At 33.1% G+C, this 15,665-nt stretch overlaps 2 protein-coding genes across 3 annotated transcripts in view; one reads left to right on the plus strand and one right to left on the minus strand.

Annotated features, from left to right (window-relative positions):
• The window catches only part of LOC108132489 (uncharacterized transmembrane protein DDB_G0289901), a 98,728-nt gene extending 94,457 nt beyond the window's left edge, over positions 1 to 4,271 (minus strand). For both annotated transcript variants that reach the window (XR_001773706.3, XM_017251924.3), the window contains exon 1: positions 3,549 to 4,271. The gene's annotated coding sequence lies outside the window, so the exon portion shown is untranslated. The remainder of the gene's footprint in view (positions 1 to 3,548) is intronic.
• The window catches only part of LOC122321897 (angiopoietin-related protein 3-like), a 91,888-nt gene that overhangs the window by 70,605 nt on the left and 5,618 nt on the right, over positions 1 to 15,665 (plus strand). The gene's annotated exons all lie outside the window — the stretch shown is intronic.

Raw genomic sequence — 15,665 nt, forward strand, 5'->3', positions numbered from 1 at the left:
CTATAAGATATATGCTTTTCTATGTTAGGTTTATACTCTACAAGTATCAGAGTATCAGGTTAAAGCGATCAAGTTACTTATGTATCAACAGCTAACATTATCAACTATAAAAAAAACTATAGAAACCCGCTTTGTAACACCCGGTATTGGTTAGATGAGGATAATATGGAAATATGTATGTCCAAAGATGGAAGCATCTATAAGGTAGTTTTTAGAAGGTATTAGATTAGTTGAAACTATATCCCTCTTTTCAGATAAATATTATAACTAAAAACCAAAATATCTACAATACGGTGCTCTAAACCTTAGAGTCTTTCAAAAGCGTGTTTAAAGTCTTCTTTGTTTAAAGATATATATGTATACTTTATATCTATCATATTTTATTTATTTTAAGGCCTACCTCGCTCTATTACCTACAAGTACCGGGTATAACTATTAAGTTAATCACAAATATCTCCCGAATCACCTACTTATAGGCAATAAACACAATAGACACAAGCACAAGTACCGAGTATAACCACCAAGTATTATATTAAAATTTCTCCAGAAAGTTTATTTTCCTGTCTAGCACGCGGCGACTGCAATAAAAGTTAAATAAATATATAAACCTCAAGCCCCAAAAAACCCCAAAAAAAGCAACAAAAAAATAATAATAAACATGAGAAACACCAGAGAGGCAAGAACCAGGCCCGTGGGCTTCCAAAAAAGGGGCAACCCACTGATAGCCGGATAACCGGACTTGGAATCAGATGCTGACAAAGGAAGTTCAAATTTAATTGTTGGAGAGCCCGCTGCCCGGAATTCTAGCAAATATTTTATTATGTTTGTTTTTAATCACAGCCACAAATCTTGGCAGACTCTCTTCTCCCATATCGCCGTCCTATATCTGCCGAGGGTCTTGGAACTTCATTTAGTTCGTTTATATAGTTAGTTTTATTCCATTTATTCTCTTCTACTTTCATTCCGTTTATTCTGCCTTTTGTTTTTTTATGGCCCGGCCGGCGGTTCACATAGTTCTCCTCTAGTTTTAAACTCTCTATTACGGTTAATGGGAGTGTTGTTCCTAGTCGGGGCTCTGGGCACTGGGCTCTGGGTGGCGAAAAAAAAAAAAAATTGAAATAAAATTTCGATTTCGCTTAATTGGCATTCGAATTGGCGGCGGCTCATTAGTGCCTCGGCGAGCTAAGCTCCCCAGCAAACGATTATGCAACACACTGCCCCAGCCATTTAACAATGTCGGCCCGTCAGGTCCCCAGCCCCTGCCACAGAGTCCCCCTGCCGCAGAGACCATTAAAATGTCATATATGTACTTGCCGCGTGAGATAGAAACTAAGACTAACAAAGTCTATCTTTTTTGGTTAACAAAAATTAAACATTTTAACAAGGAAAGTATTAGGAATTTAAGGTTTTAATTGAAGCTTTGTCGTGGACTTTATTTGAATAGAATAAAATAGACTATATTAGAAGTAGACCCTTTAAGAAGAGGGTCTAGACTCTATAGAGTCTGCAGATCTATAAAGAAGGACCCTATTTCAATAGACGCTTCTTGAAAAACTAAGGAATTTCCACAAAAAAAAATCTAATATTTTTAAAAACATGAAACTTTTACAGTTTTGTGATAATATTGCAGTTTTTTTTTTAAACAGAATTCTAAGAATACTCTTTAAAAATAATACATAACAAAGCATTAGGCCACTTTTTACCAAAATAACGATTATAATTTTAATCTCAAATTGATACAAAATATTTGTCCCACAATCCAGCCAATTATATATAATCATATATATTATATATAATATGATAATATTTCTATAGTTTCGCCTAAATCTAACATTCTATTTTATTTTTTTCTTTTACTTTTCTAACAAACATAGACCACGCAAAGCTTCTACTGTAAGTTTAGATATATGGAGAGACGATACTTTTGCGGAAATGCACTGATATGTTCATGTACCAAGTATAGCTGCCATATGTATTGCTTCTTTACAATATTTCCATTAAATGACCCTTTTTTTATGTCGAAACTGTGAAAGCTAATTGAAAAGCTGTTTTATTTGAAATTTTTCAAAACTTCATTCACAATACACCATTTGTTGAAACTTTGAAACATTTAAATTTCTTTACTTGAATAAATCTTAACTATTCTTTGAGATTTAACAAATTTTAACAAAAGTTTTAACATACCCCCGAACTGGTATCACTTTTTCAGACAAATATTCAGGAGTTTTACTTAATTTTGAACATTTGTAGAGATTGTTTAAACTTTTTGTAGTACTTGTAATTTCTTTTATTTATGTGTTTTCTATCAATTTTTCCCATCCCTTTTCCCATCGTGAAAGTTTAATTCTTGGGTATTATTTGAATTTTCATACAGCTTAGTTTTATTTTACGATATACATCAGCACTTTTTTGAAGTAAAATTCACTAATATTTACGTGTTTCTAACTTTTAAAATGTTTTACAGATTTTTCAGATTGTTTCTTTGAAAATTCCTAATATGTACATATGTGTTTTTTAAACTCTTAAAGATTTATCAACTTTTTTAATAGCTATACTCTACTGATACTCTACTCTACTATATACTCTACTATACTCTACTGTGTTCTCTGTAATATCACTATAAATTTTCATACATACATACATATGTTTATAATCGCACTATATGTATGTATGCATATTCAGACTCCGAAAATTTTTTTAAGATTTAGTTCAAATTTTCAAAAAACATGTACAACGAAGTATATCTTTTTAAAAAATCCTAACTACATATAACCCCTTAAAATGTCAAGTCAATTATGGACTGGCCCGTTTTACAATTTTGGGACAACAATTTATGAGTTTTAGAATAAAAATACAGAATTTTTATAGAAATATTCCTATCTAAGCCCCTAAAGTCAAAAATTCAAGCATTTTAATAGGGTTAGGGTAGGTATGGTTTGAAATTCAATAGGTCTATAAGGTATACAATTTTAGAAAATTTGTAAAACCTTTCATTTTTAAAGCAACACTTGGAAGTTAAACTGAAACCATTTAATGGAATTATTATTTGTGTATTATTTTTGGCAAATAAATGTAATTTTAAGAAAAGAATACAAAGAATGGGAAGCAGACCTGTAGACTGAGGACGAAGGACAGAGGAAGAGCAAAGGTGGGAAAGGTGAGAGGACAGAAGACAGAGAGGGCTGCTCAATTACAAAATGGGAAAACAAGAAATGAAACCACAAGAACTGGTAAAAATATTGTAATGAGAAAAGTGCACAATGCAAGATAGAGAGGGAGTGGCACACATACACATACAGTATCACTATCACTCACACAGACACATACCAAAAACACACACACTGACAATGGACAGGTAGGCAAAGGCAAGATCGCGTACTAACTCGTTCTCACTCTTTGTGGTACAAAGGTATGCAATTGCATAGCATCTCTTCTCGCTCTAGCCCGTGCAAAATGCAAGTGAATGGACAAAAAAAAAAACAACAAAAATTAAACAGTATTTTTCTCCTTTTTTTTTCTATTTCACCTTTTTGGATGCCGTTTCTTACCTTTCCTCCTTAATTCTTAGGAGTCTTTATAGAATTTTTATTTTTGTGAAAATTTCGGTAAGTATTTCGCAATTTTTGTTTTGTTTCTCGTACTCCTTTTTAAAGATTTTTGAAATGAATTGAAATATTAATATTTTTTTACTTTTGGCACTCTCTTCTTTGATTCTTGAACTTTATTTTAATTTTTCTTAAATTTTTCTTTTTTTTTTGCACTTTGGCTCACATTGAAGAAATTTTTCTCTTGGGCTTGGGACACAGAAAAAAAAATGCAACGATTGTTGTTTTTTGGGATGATTTTGATAGGTTTTATTGGATAGTTTATATCCTTCGTCCTTTTATTTCGGAGGCGAAACGAATAACGATTTTGATGCGATTTTTTTTTCTAGATATTTGGTTTTGTGATTCTTCTCAAAAAAATCGTGTATTTGTTGGTTGGTTGTTGTTGTTGTTGGTGGTGGTACAAGAAGTAGAAGAAGAACCGGTTTGTTACAATTTCTCCTTTACAAATATACACACACACACACACGACGCACGCACACTCGCACACACACCAACAACACAGAAGCAGGCACCAGGCACCAGAAGAAGCACCAACACACACGCGCGAGCGGCGGCCGTATTTTCCTTTCTGGCCGACAAAAATGCCGAAAAACTCACGAAAAGCCGATTTTTCTCGATTTTTCCCGTAGCCTCTCACCGAGAGAACTGCTCACACCGACTTACAATTCCGTATTGAGGCGAGCCGTTCCCGCTAACGTTTCAGAGAGCGACAGAGAGCCATTACATCCAACATCGAACCGTTCGCAGCAAACAACATCGAACCATCAAACCAAACACCACCACTATGGTTTTGTAAAAGAATTTATTTTAAAAATTTATAATTTCTCATTTAACATAGTATTTTAATTAAATTTTTATTATTTTTATTTTTTTTATAGATTTTCCTTATTTTTAGAAAGAAATTAAAAGTGATGCTGCTGGGCTGGCTTCGAACTTCAAACCAGCCCCAAGTGTTCGATGTTCGATAGGGGACTTTGTGGATTCCATTTGACTTATATGAATATATCATTATTTTAATATTGAAAAATATAGAAAAACTATTTTAAAAAATAGTAGATCTAAAAAACTTCACTTAAAAAAAAATGTAATTTAGCTTAAACTATAACTTCTATATAAAATAAAAATAATAACTCAAATATTTTCCACCATTTTTGAAATAAAACTACTATTACTACTGTAGTATAGGGTATTGGTCTAGTCTAAAATTCCCCTAAAAACTGTGAAATATTTTTTTGCTTTTATTTTTTTTGTTAAGCTCCACTATGGGTGAACCGGTTCAACAGGATGCAGGAACAGGAGCCGGAGCCGGAGCAGCAGGAGCTGGAGGAGAGCCAGGCAAAATGCTACCAAAACAAAGGTTTGCTTAAAAAATAAAATATTACAACAACAAAAAAAAAAATGAAAATAAAAACAAGGAGCTGATCTCTCTCTTTCGGTTTTTCTAAAGAGAGCAAACCGACTTGACAGCAATTTTTGCCACTTCTCTGGCAACTAAAATGGCAAAGCCACACTCTGGAAACTGGGTGAGAACCGGTTCAGGTTCGTTCGCCCAAGGAATGCACAAAAAAAAAATACAAATCCTAAAAAAAAATATAAAAAATTATACAACAACAACAACAAAAGCGGCAGCAGAAACAGCAGCAAAATGCAATGCTGGAAAAAATATCAAAAGGTGCAAGGCAACAAAGCTGAGAAACTGTGTAAATTATTTCTAAAAAAATATTAAAATTTCTATTAATATTGAATATTAAAAGTCTCTTAAAAATGAAGAACAAAAGTATTGCAAAATTTAAAATATTTAAATTTATATTTATTAAAAAAACATATTTTAAGCTTAAAATTAAAAAAAATGCATTTGAAAAATATAAATATATATATTTAATATAATTTATACTAAAAAAAACCATTAAAACCAAAAATATTAAATATTTTAAAATTTAAAAAAAATGGGTTTTTTATTTAATTTTTGTTTGAAAGTACCACTGTAGCCCAATAGTTTGGTCAGCCAGCCTCCCGCCTCACCCCCTGCCCCCTCTCCAGGCCCTCTTTCGGCGCAAAAACCAAAAGGAATGACATAAATCTGCGTGGCAAACAAAAGACTCAAGCAACGAACGTGCCACAAAAGCGTGTTGCAACAAAAGCTCGAGCCTGCAACTGGATTACTGTTACACGACATGGCACATAGTGCAAGAGGAAGCAGGACAGAGCTACCGAGAGAGTGAGACAGCAACATGGGGTCAAATGTTGCGGATTGCGGGCTGCGGGTCCGCGAACTTTTGTAGGTGAACTGACTTCTGAGACTGGCGGCTCTCGAGTCACCCCAAAAATGGTAAACGGATGATGGGAAGCCGTCGGGATGGGTGGCTAAAAAAAAGAGGTGAGGCTTAGAGGGATGGAAGGGTGAATGGGAAAGAAATGGGGAAAATTTGGGACCAGGTAACGCCTGGCTTTTAACAAACATATTGTCTTTTTATTTTTTTAATTTATGAGAAAATTAAATGTTGTTTCGGGAAAAGTGAATATATTTGTTTTTTATATTTCAAACAAATTAAATTTTAAAGAGTTTATTTCTCGAAAAAAGAAATAAATAAAGTTTAAGCTTATCAATAAAAAGAAATATATCGGTATTATGCGGAAAGTCCTAATGTATAGTAATTGTAAATGGCTTTCCAATTCCTACACATTTCTTGGTCTTGTTTTGATCTTAACTTGGTCTACCTCTAAGGTATCTTGCCCCTACTAAGGTACATATTTCGAGAAGTGCCAAGACAAGGATTCTCAAATATCACAGTATCAAAAGGACTGGTCGGCCTTGCAAAAGAAGTATTCAGATTTGCAGGAAAAATATCAGGAAAAATATGGCCAGGTAAACTGGTCAGGCCAGAATCAGTCTAAATTGCTAAAAAGGCTTTTCAGCTTCAAAAAAAGTAATTCGGACTGGGAGAAAAGGTATACGGAAGTGCAGGATAAATTAAATTTGTTGCAATTTAGTCATCTGGAAGTTGAAAGTCTTAAAGATTTAGTGAATGAAAAAAATAAGGAAATCCAGCTATTAAATGATAAAATGAGTGTCCTTCAGGAAAAAAGCGACCTTGCAATGTTGGCAGATCAACTTCGCGAAAATATTGTCAAATTGGAAAAATTGGCAAAGATTGGAGAAATGAGGAAAACTGGAGTTGCAATTTCAGATAATGAGGCAGGGAAAGGGGAACAAATACATGAAAAAAAATCAACAAATCAATTGGCTAATACTAACAATCAAATTAAGTCGGAAGCTGAAATTAATGGTAAGTTGACCAAACCGAATAATTTACCAAATAAAACATTTCCCAACTTTTCCAGACCGTTGCCCATCAAAAATTAACAATGAAATGTTCCGCCAAAAAATTAAAATCCCAGGATCAGATCCATTCGAAGTGATCTTTTTATCAAATGAGCTGTTAGGATCTGGTTGGATAATCGATTTTGTTAAATTCAATTCTTTTGATCCAAAAATGTTAAATAGAACGTATAATGAATATAAAAGTGGATTCGAACAGTGAATACTTTCCTGAATACCGGTAGTGAATACTTTATCGGACTTGAAAGATTGCACCTCCTAACGAATAGAAATCCTTATGAGATAAAAATAATTTCGAATAAAACGATTGAAAGCTGCGACAACCTTGTTATTGACAACAGGAGTGAAGGATATATGGTAAAGAGTATTGGCAAATGTACTGGAAAAACAATTCGGAGCCTTAGTCAGGGCACCAAATTTTACACCTAAGATCGAGACGAGGACGGAAATCCCAATCATAATTGGGCAAAAGAATTAGGGTTGGGCTGGTAGTTCGATTCTAGGTGAGTTAAATACAATTAAATACAACTTCAGTCAAGTATTGTATTGTTTTTGATATTTAAAGAATATGAACCCATTTTTATGAATATGAATTAATTAAATTTTAATTGTAATTGTTGGCATAATTGTTCCACAATTGTCTAATTATGGTTCTTGCTTATCTTCAAGCGCACCACTCGGTTGACCATTTAAATCGGTTGAGCATTTGGAGGCCGAACTCTGAACTTTATTGTTTCGACTAACGGCGGCTGGCTGGTATTTTGGTATCATTTAAGCCGCATTTATTGTTCTGCGGTTTTGTTTTCGCTTTTCTTTGCCTTGGCTTGGCTTGGTCTCGGCTTGGCTTGGCTTGGCCACTTAGAAGCCGCCAAACAAAACACTCGACTCTGCGCACCACAAAACCAAAAAAAAAAAACAAAAAATATGACCTAAAAAAATTAACAAAAGTAAAAAAAAAGGGAAAAGAAACAAGCGACGGTGGCAACAAAAATAAACAAAATGAATAAACCGCAAAATAAATAAGACAAGAATTATGCAAAGCGCAGACAAATGCGCAAATTTGAAAAATGCCACAGCAGCTGCGTTTTTGGGTAAAAAAAATCTATAAAATATAAAAAACCTAATATAAGCAAAGACAAGTAGATGTTTAGGTTGTCACTAAGTATTCTTTAATTTTGTTTGAAATATATCTAAAGTGAAATTAAAGATGAAAACTTGCCAAGAAAAGTATCTAATAAAAGCCTTAATATGATTAATTTGATAAAAATAACTGGCAAAAATAAACTTATAAAGTATTTGTTTTATATTAAAGTACAATTATTAAACATATACAATTTTTCTGGCCCTTGAAACCCAAGTAACCCCTCAAAAAATAAGCAACTAATCTTTAAATAAATCACTTTTTACAAAGTATCTTTTTATTTTTGTTTTTAAATTTCCAACTAATTTCTCTTCACTTTTTTTTTGTCTTTTTTTAGCTTTTTCTTTAAAGTTTCAACGTTTTGAATTTTAATTTCCAAAAAAAAACGTGAAAATATGTGCCTTGGCTTGGCTTGCTCCCCAAATAATACCCCACCCTGACTTTTAATTGTAAGCTATAAAAAAATAAATCAAATATAGATATGATATATTTAAAACTACAAAAAAAGAGAATTTTTCAATTAAGGTATTTACTTGTTTAAATATTATTTTAAACAAAATAGATCTTTTTTATTATTTCATTGTAAGATTTCTGTATAAATTTTTAAGGTTATTTAAGACTTTCAAGCTTCTGTGATTTTGATTTTTTGTATTTTGTATTTTTTTTGAATGATTTTAATGATGGCTGGCCGATACAAAAGGGCGTTGCTGCTGCCATTGCCTGGCTAGTATGTTGAACAAATATTACTCATGGCTCTTGGCCCGGCCCGATCATGTTGAACAGCATAGCTAACACCCAAGAACAACGTGACGAACAACCCGGCCAACAACGAGTCAGCCAGTCATTTGGCCAGTTAGTCAGTTAGCCGACCAGCCAGTCGATGACAAAAAAAAAAGAAGAAAAACGAACAACGATCGAGGCCCAAAAGTTGATTTCAAGTTGTGTGCTCAGGCCGCTGACTGATTGTCATGGCACGATAATGAAATAACATGGCTTATACCATGGCCTATACCCTAACGAACAAAAAGTGTCGAGTTATAGCTCTTTTTTGGAAAAATAATTTTTTTTAATAAACTTCACAAGGGGTCCATATAAAATGATAAATCTAAGGATAATGTTTCTTTAAGGTTGCGGTTGGATTAGTATTAAAAAAAAAAGTTTAGTAGAGCTACCTCTATCAGGACTGGATTTTTTTGGGATCCTAAGATGTGCAAAAACAGCTAATTCTTAAATTCTAGAATAGAAGTTAGGAAATTAAATGCAGGACTAAGCAATATACATTATTTTTGTTAATAGTTGGCTTAACTAAGCTTAAAAATTATAAAGAGTTTGAAGTTATAATATTTTAGTAAACTAATAAAATGAAAAGGACAAAAATAATTATAATACCAATTCTAAGATTACTTTTAATAATACCTAGATTACTTTTTATATCATTTATAACATTCCTTATGAAACGAAATACCTCCTAAATTATACCATATCTAAAACCATTTATAAAACCACTACTTATAGTACCTTTTTGAATAGAATTTAGAATACTATAAATAATAATTACAATACCATTATAAACACTTTTTTATAGGACTTACAATACTACCAAGAATATATATACATATTAGCATTTATATCATCATATCATTTATAAACCATTTATAACACTACAACCACCGACAATACTATTCAAATCACCAATTATAATACCACTTGTAATACTTTTTATACCAAAGCTTACAATAATATTTATAATATATTTAAAACCCATTTAATACATTTAAAAAAAAGGAAAATTTTTCAAGAAACTAAGAATTACAATTATACACATCTTATTTATATGTGTCATATTTAAAATACCATTTATATATCTTATAATCTATAAAATCCCATTAATAAACATCTTTCTAATTTATAGATCTCATGCATCTTGAGGACAAATATTTATATAGAATTCCTTATTTCGTATGGAGGTTACGTACTGTTGGTAAAAGTATCTGAAATATATGTGACTTTATGTGGCATAGTTTCTCGAACGAAACGTGCAACAACGCAACGAGGCATTCCTCATCTTTGCTGGGCTTTGGTATTGTGTCTTTAAATACGTATATTTTTATAATTTTTTTTTTTTTTGTCAAATGACTGGAGACTTGGTTGGGACTTTGGGGTTCTCTTGCCTCTTTAGAATGCAAGTTGCGCCTGCGCAGTGGAAAGGATAGGGGGCAGTGTGTGTGTGTGCCACAATGTGGTATCATAATCATATTATTTATGAGTGTATTTGTTTTGTGCCGGGCCAAGCGGATACGTCGCCTCAATGGCAATGTGGCAACGTAATTGCCGTTTTGTGGTCACATCTATATGGTATATGGTATCCGTTTTTATGGAACTTCACTTTATTCTGCTCATTTTTCCAGGCATCTTTTGTGTGCCACTCACTCACTGTTTGTTACTTCACATCACACTGCTCCACTCCACTCCACTTCACTGCATAGCACTATAGTATATTAGTAGACATATCTGGGTATATATACAATATATGAATATAGTTACAATATCCACATCAAATGGACTGGCAACTGGCGACTGGCCACAAAAGAGCAGAGACATGAATGCAATGCCGTGGAGCATGTGTTTTTGCCATTTTCAAGGGCATTCGGTGACTTACTTTAACCCATTCAATTGTGGCTCTTAACCCTATAAAAATTTGTCAGTTAAAAGCAATAAAAATACTTACTGTGGTTCAAAAAATAGATCAGTTATCAGTAATGCTTCTTCTTAAGGAAGAAAACTTAGAGAAGGTTCTTATGGAACTGAAGATAAATTGAAGACTAAGGGAACTATTTTTTTTAATTTAAAACAAAGATATGGAAAAAACCTTAGACGTTAAAAAAGAGTTCACAATTCTTCAAGTTTCTCTACAAAAGACAAAGTCTATATTATATTGAAGTATTATAAGAAATTGCAGCCTGATTCTTAAGCGGATGTTTCGGAATTAGCATTTTACTTCCTGGTGTGGCATCAACCTGAATAAAAACTCTTAATAATTTTATATTTTTTAGAATTTTTTTATCAACCTGTTTTTCACAAAACTATTATTTTATATTTCTTGTCACATTTTCCAAAGCGATCCCTATAAAAGAAGCCAGTATGCCCTATGGCTATATTTATATCCACTTTTAATGGATCTGATCCTGGGATGCGGATTTCCTGGATCCGTTTGTCCATTTGGGTTAGCCCAGTAGTCCCTTTGGGTTCTTTGAAAACCATCTGGAAAAAATAAGGAATTCAATGTTTTATTTAAAAAAACAGACTTCCTTTGATTTCTGCTAACAACTTCGTTTGAATAGTAATACTAATAGACTATAGTAGTATTAGTAATAGTATTAGTCAGTTGATTTCTTGACACTTTTCCACGTATAAATAAGTCCCTTTCTCTGCCTCATTATCCGAAATTGCAACTCCAGTTTTCCCCAATTCTCCACTCTTTGCCATTTCTTCCGATTTGACAATATTTTCGCGAAGTTGATCTGCCAACATTGCAAGGTCACTCGTTTTATCTTTTAATAGCTGGATTTCCTTATTATTTTTGCTTACTAGATCTTCAAGACTTTAATTTTTCAGATTCCTTTATTGCAACTGAACTCTGAGAAATCCTATTTAATCTGGGAATCTCTTTCCTGGCACTTCTCGAAATACCTCAGAAGCGCACTCGTATTCCTATTCTGCAGTTAAATAACACGACTGTGGAATTTTCAAATAAATTTATCCGAAAGCGGCGGAAAAAAGTCGCAGAGATGAAGACGACGGGCAGGATTATTATTTATTTTTTTGTTTGTAGAGAACTTTGTTATGGAAGAGTCGCTGGAAGAATTCGAACTGATGCTGCGGGGCTCTTGGCTCTGGTTTTTTAAATCACTCCCGACCTTGAGCTTGAGTGATTCTGATAAGAACAGTCTTCTGTCTTCTTCGGGATTGGGTCAAAAATTGCCCAGATTCTGGGGGATTTAAAGGCTATGAGGGATTAGTGAGAGGGAGCGAGATCAGCAATAAGAGCTTCTTTATATTCTTATATTTTACATATATATATATGTATGATATGTAGGTATATACCCCAATTCTTTAATTGATTTAAAGAGACTAGATTTAAGACTAGACGATTTAGTGTTTTATAAATAATTTTTTCTATATTAATTATAAACATTATTGGCAGAATTAGACCAAGAGAAGAATCTAACAAGATAATAGAAATTGGAATCTCCCTTTCTCCTTTTCATTTGAATATTTAAGAAAAAAAACTGATCGTGTACCATACACACTTATATGCTACTGCTGGCTGTTAAAAGAAACAGCCACTTAAGTGCAAGCTAAGTCCTAAGTAAGCCTTCCCCACATTTTAGTTTTTAAACAATTTCAATTTATAAATAGCAAAACATAATTTCAGCTGCCACTCAGTTGAAGCTGTCCAGCCCGTAGAATCGCTTATCGATCGGACAGCCTCTACTCCAAGCCAGTGTTCTTTTTTCGAAGCGAGGCCTATGAATCATTCGTCACCATGTCTCGTTCTCCTCCAGATGAATCATAAGCAGATCGGCTCTAGGGCATTTTTTTTAATATATAGTATCTGCAACAATAGGTTCTAAACATGTTACATTTTTTTAACAAATACTTTTTAAGAAAAAATGTTTAAAAGTCACCTGAGATATGCATTGGAAGCAAAAAAAAGGAAAGAAAAATGTATTGCCATGCAAATATGCGTGACGATAACGGATCCCTGACTTTGTTTCAAGTTGAGAGGGCTCCACCTTTTAATGCACTCGGAGAAATTAGGGACTGCCCAAATATATATTAAGCTTTTAAAATATAGATAGATTTTTTTATAGATAGCGATTTTAGCAGAAGATTTAAACATTTTTAGGACTTCACGTTTTTCAATTTCCATAAGATTAAGATTTTAGATTTAAGATTTCTAATTGTTTTTTGATACCGTTTTTTGTCAGTGTCTTAGCAACTTGTTGGTTAGAACTCTTCTGGAACCACTTGGCCAGTCTCTGGTATCTAGTCTCGGGGCCTTGCTCTCTTGGCCACAATTCATTTCACATCCATGGACCAGGCCACAACTGAAGGCCACTGAGCAATGCAGGGAGATAACCCTGGCTTTCGACTTTGATATTCCATTTCAAGCTTGGATTTTCTGTTCTCTATAAAGTGCCCCCCCTTTCAATGTTATTCTTAGTTGTGTTTTTTTTTATTTTATTTTGGTTTGATGGCATCATGCTGTTCACAGCAAGGAAAAACAACAAACATTTTCGGATGCAAAGCATTCGGCCCAGGGGCGTTGTAGGTGAACGGGAGGGGCGGCCAATACAGTGGACTATGGGCAATTTCATTACTTCATCTGGGAAAATACCATTTTTTGATAGAGAGACCATTAAAATAATTTAAAGAGCAAAGCATTTACAATAGAGGAATATTCAAGTTTTTTTAAAGAAAGAGGGCAACACTTTAAAGTTATCGGCTCTTAAAGCCATTCCGATGAAAAATAAAATAATTTTAAATTTACAAAAACATTACTGGAACTTAAGAGGACCAAAAAACTGTCACTTTAGGAAAAATAACAATTTTTTTTATTTTATTCTAATATATTATTCTAATAATATACTACATGGATCAATAAGTCCCGAGACTAACCCAGAGATGGCGATCGTAGTAAGCCAGTAACCAGGTCTTTCTACTACAGTACTAACCATTACTTAAAACGTGTTATGTCGATTCAAAATATTAAATATGAATTAAGTAAGTTGGATATTCCAAACCGTGAAAAACGAGATCACCGCTCACAAGATCCCAATGGCTACAGAAGTGAAAAAACAAATATATTGCGGGGAACCCCTTAATAAAGTAAAATTCATAAACTTCTATTCTTGGGGAATTTTATTTTTGCTAAAATGAGTGTTTTTAAAAATGGCAATTTGAATATTTATATTTTAATTTAAGAAATGTATATTTAAAGACGTTAATTTTAAAAGCTTCGAACTTTTAAAATGAATCTATAACCATTTGTGGAATTATATCGATGTTTTATGGCTTTAAGAGTAAGCCAAGCCTATTTTTAAAGCCAATTTTATTTTTTATTGATCTGCTAATATAACATTAGGTAATTAATTTAAGTAAAAAATAAGCTATGATAAAATATTTATCTTATTCACTTTTTATTTTATTACTTAAAGTGGTGAAATGCCCCATAGTGCAGTGGACGAAGGGGATGGGCCACTCGACCCAGCACAGTGGGCCGCCGGCGAACAAGTTCAAATTAAAATCACATTCCAAAAGCCCAAAACAAGAGAGACACTAAAAAGCCCAAAGCCCAAATTGAAAATTTAATTATTCTCATAAAAAAACCAAAAGCTTATGAAGCTCCACTTAATCCGATCTAATCCAGATTAAAGATTTCCAAACAAAATTGGAGCTTACAAGGAAATAAGAAATAAAACAAGCTCAAGTAAGTTTCTCATAAAAATCTTGAAAAATATGGCCTTTATTTTAGTCCACTGTGTTTGGCAAATGCCACCCTTTAACCCCTGTTCGCCCCACACCAGCTGGATTGGTTCGTGTAATGCGATTCAATCAATCCGTTCATCGCAAAATGCATTTCAACTTAAAAGTCGAGAGCCAAAAGCCGAACTGGCCTGTTCACTTGGTTCACTCTGATGATCACTATCGTGGCTGCTGTGATCTTGGCCTCGTTACTAAGAACCTGGCTGAGCAATCCCCCTTCGCCAGCTCCTCCCCCAGAAGCCCTAGTCTCGACAACGTCTTATAGTTTCCTCATTTAAAGCCTCAAGTCACATGGCATTTAATTTAAAATTTAATCAAATATAACACTAGTTTGTTAACTAGTGTAATTAAATTCACAAAAAAAATGCAAATAAATGCACAATTTTGTTTTTCCACCTGAGGTGCCATTCACTCAGTCACTCGGTCACGCCCACAAAAAGGCCACCTCCATATGATTATAGCGGGCGAGTGGGCACCCAAAGACAAGTGCTACCAATTTTTTTAGTGAATGGAACTAAATGGTAACAAAAACGAAAAGTCACAAACATCAATAAACTAAACCAAAAATAGAGAACTAAAAAGGCGTGCAAACAGAAACGGAAACAGAAATCGTGCTTTAAAAATAAGTTAAAAATAAAGTGGGGTTTTTAAAAAAAAAATAAAATCACACAAAAAATTTGAATATGCATAATATTTCCGGTACTTTCCCATTTTCCTTTTGAACACATATATATTTTTTATTGAACAAATCTTGACAAAATCAACTAAAACGTATCAAACAAATAAAACCAATAAGTAAAGGGAAGGTTATTAATGAATAACAATAAAACAAAAAGTAACAGAGGAATTTGATATTCGCTCATTTATTAATAGACATTAAGGCATTAAAACATTTCATTTTACAGACTTTGTTGGTCTAGTAAATTAACTTAATAATCAAGTCTATTAAATAAAAGCTCACTTTTGGTGAGAGTATTTAAAAATATATAAAGTATGATGTTTTCAAAGCTATACTCAAGTAGTCTAT

This window comes from Drosophila bipectinata, chromosome XR (genome assembly GCF_030179905.1).
Source record: "Drosophila bipectinata strain 14024-0381.07 chromosome XR, DbipHiC1v2, whole genome shotgun sequence".
NCBI classification, from domain to species: domain Eukaryota; kingdom Metazoa; phylum Arthropoda; class Insecta; order Diptera; family Drosophilidae; genus Drosophila; species Drosophila bipectinata.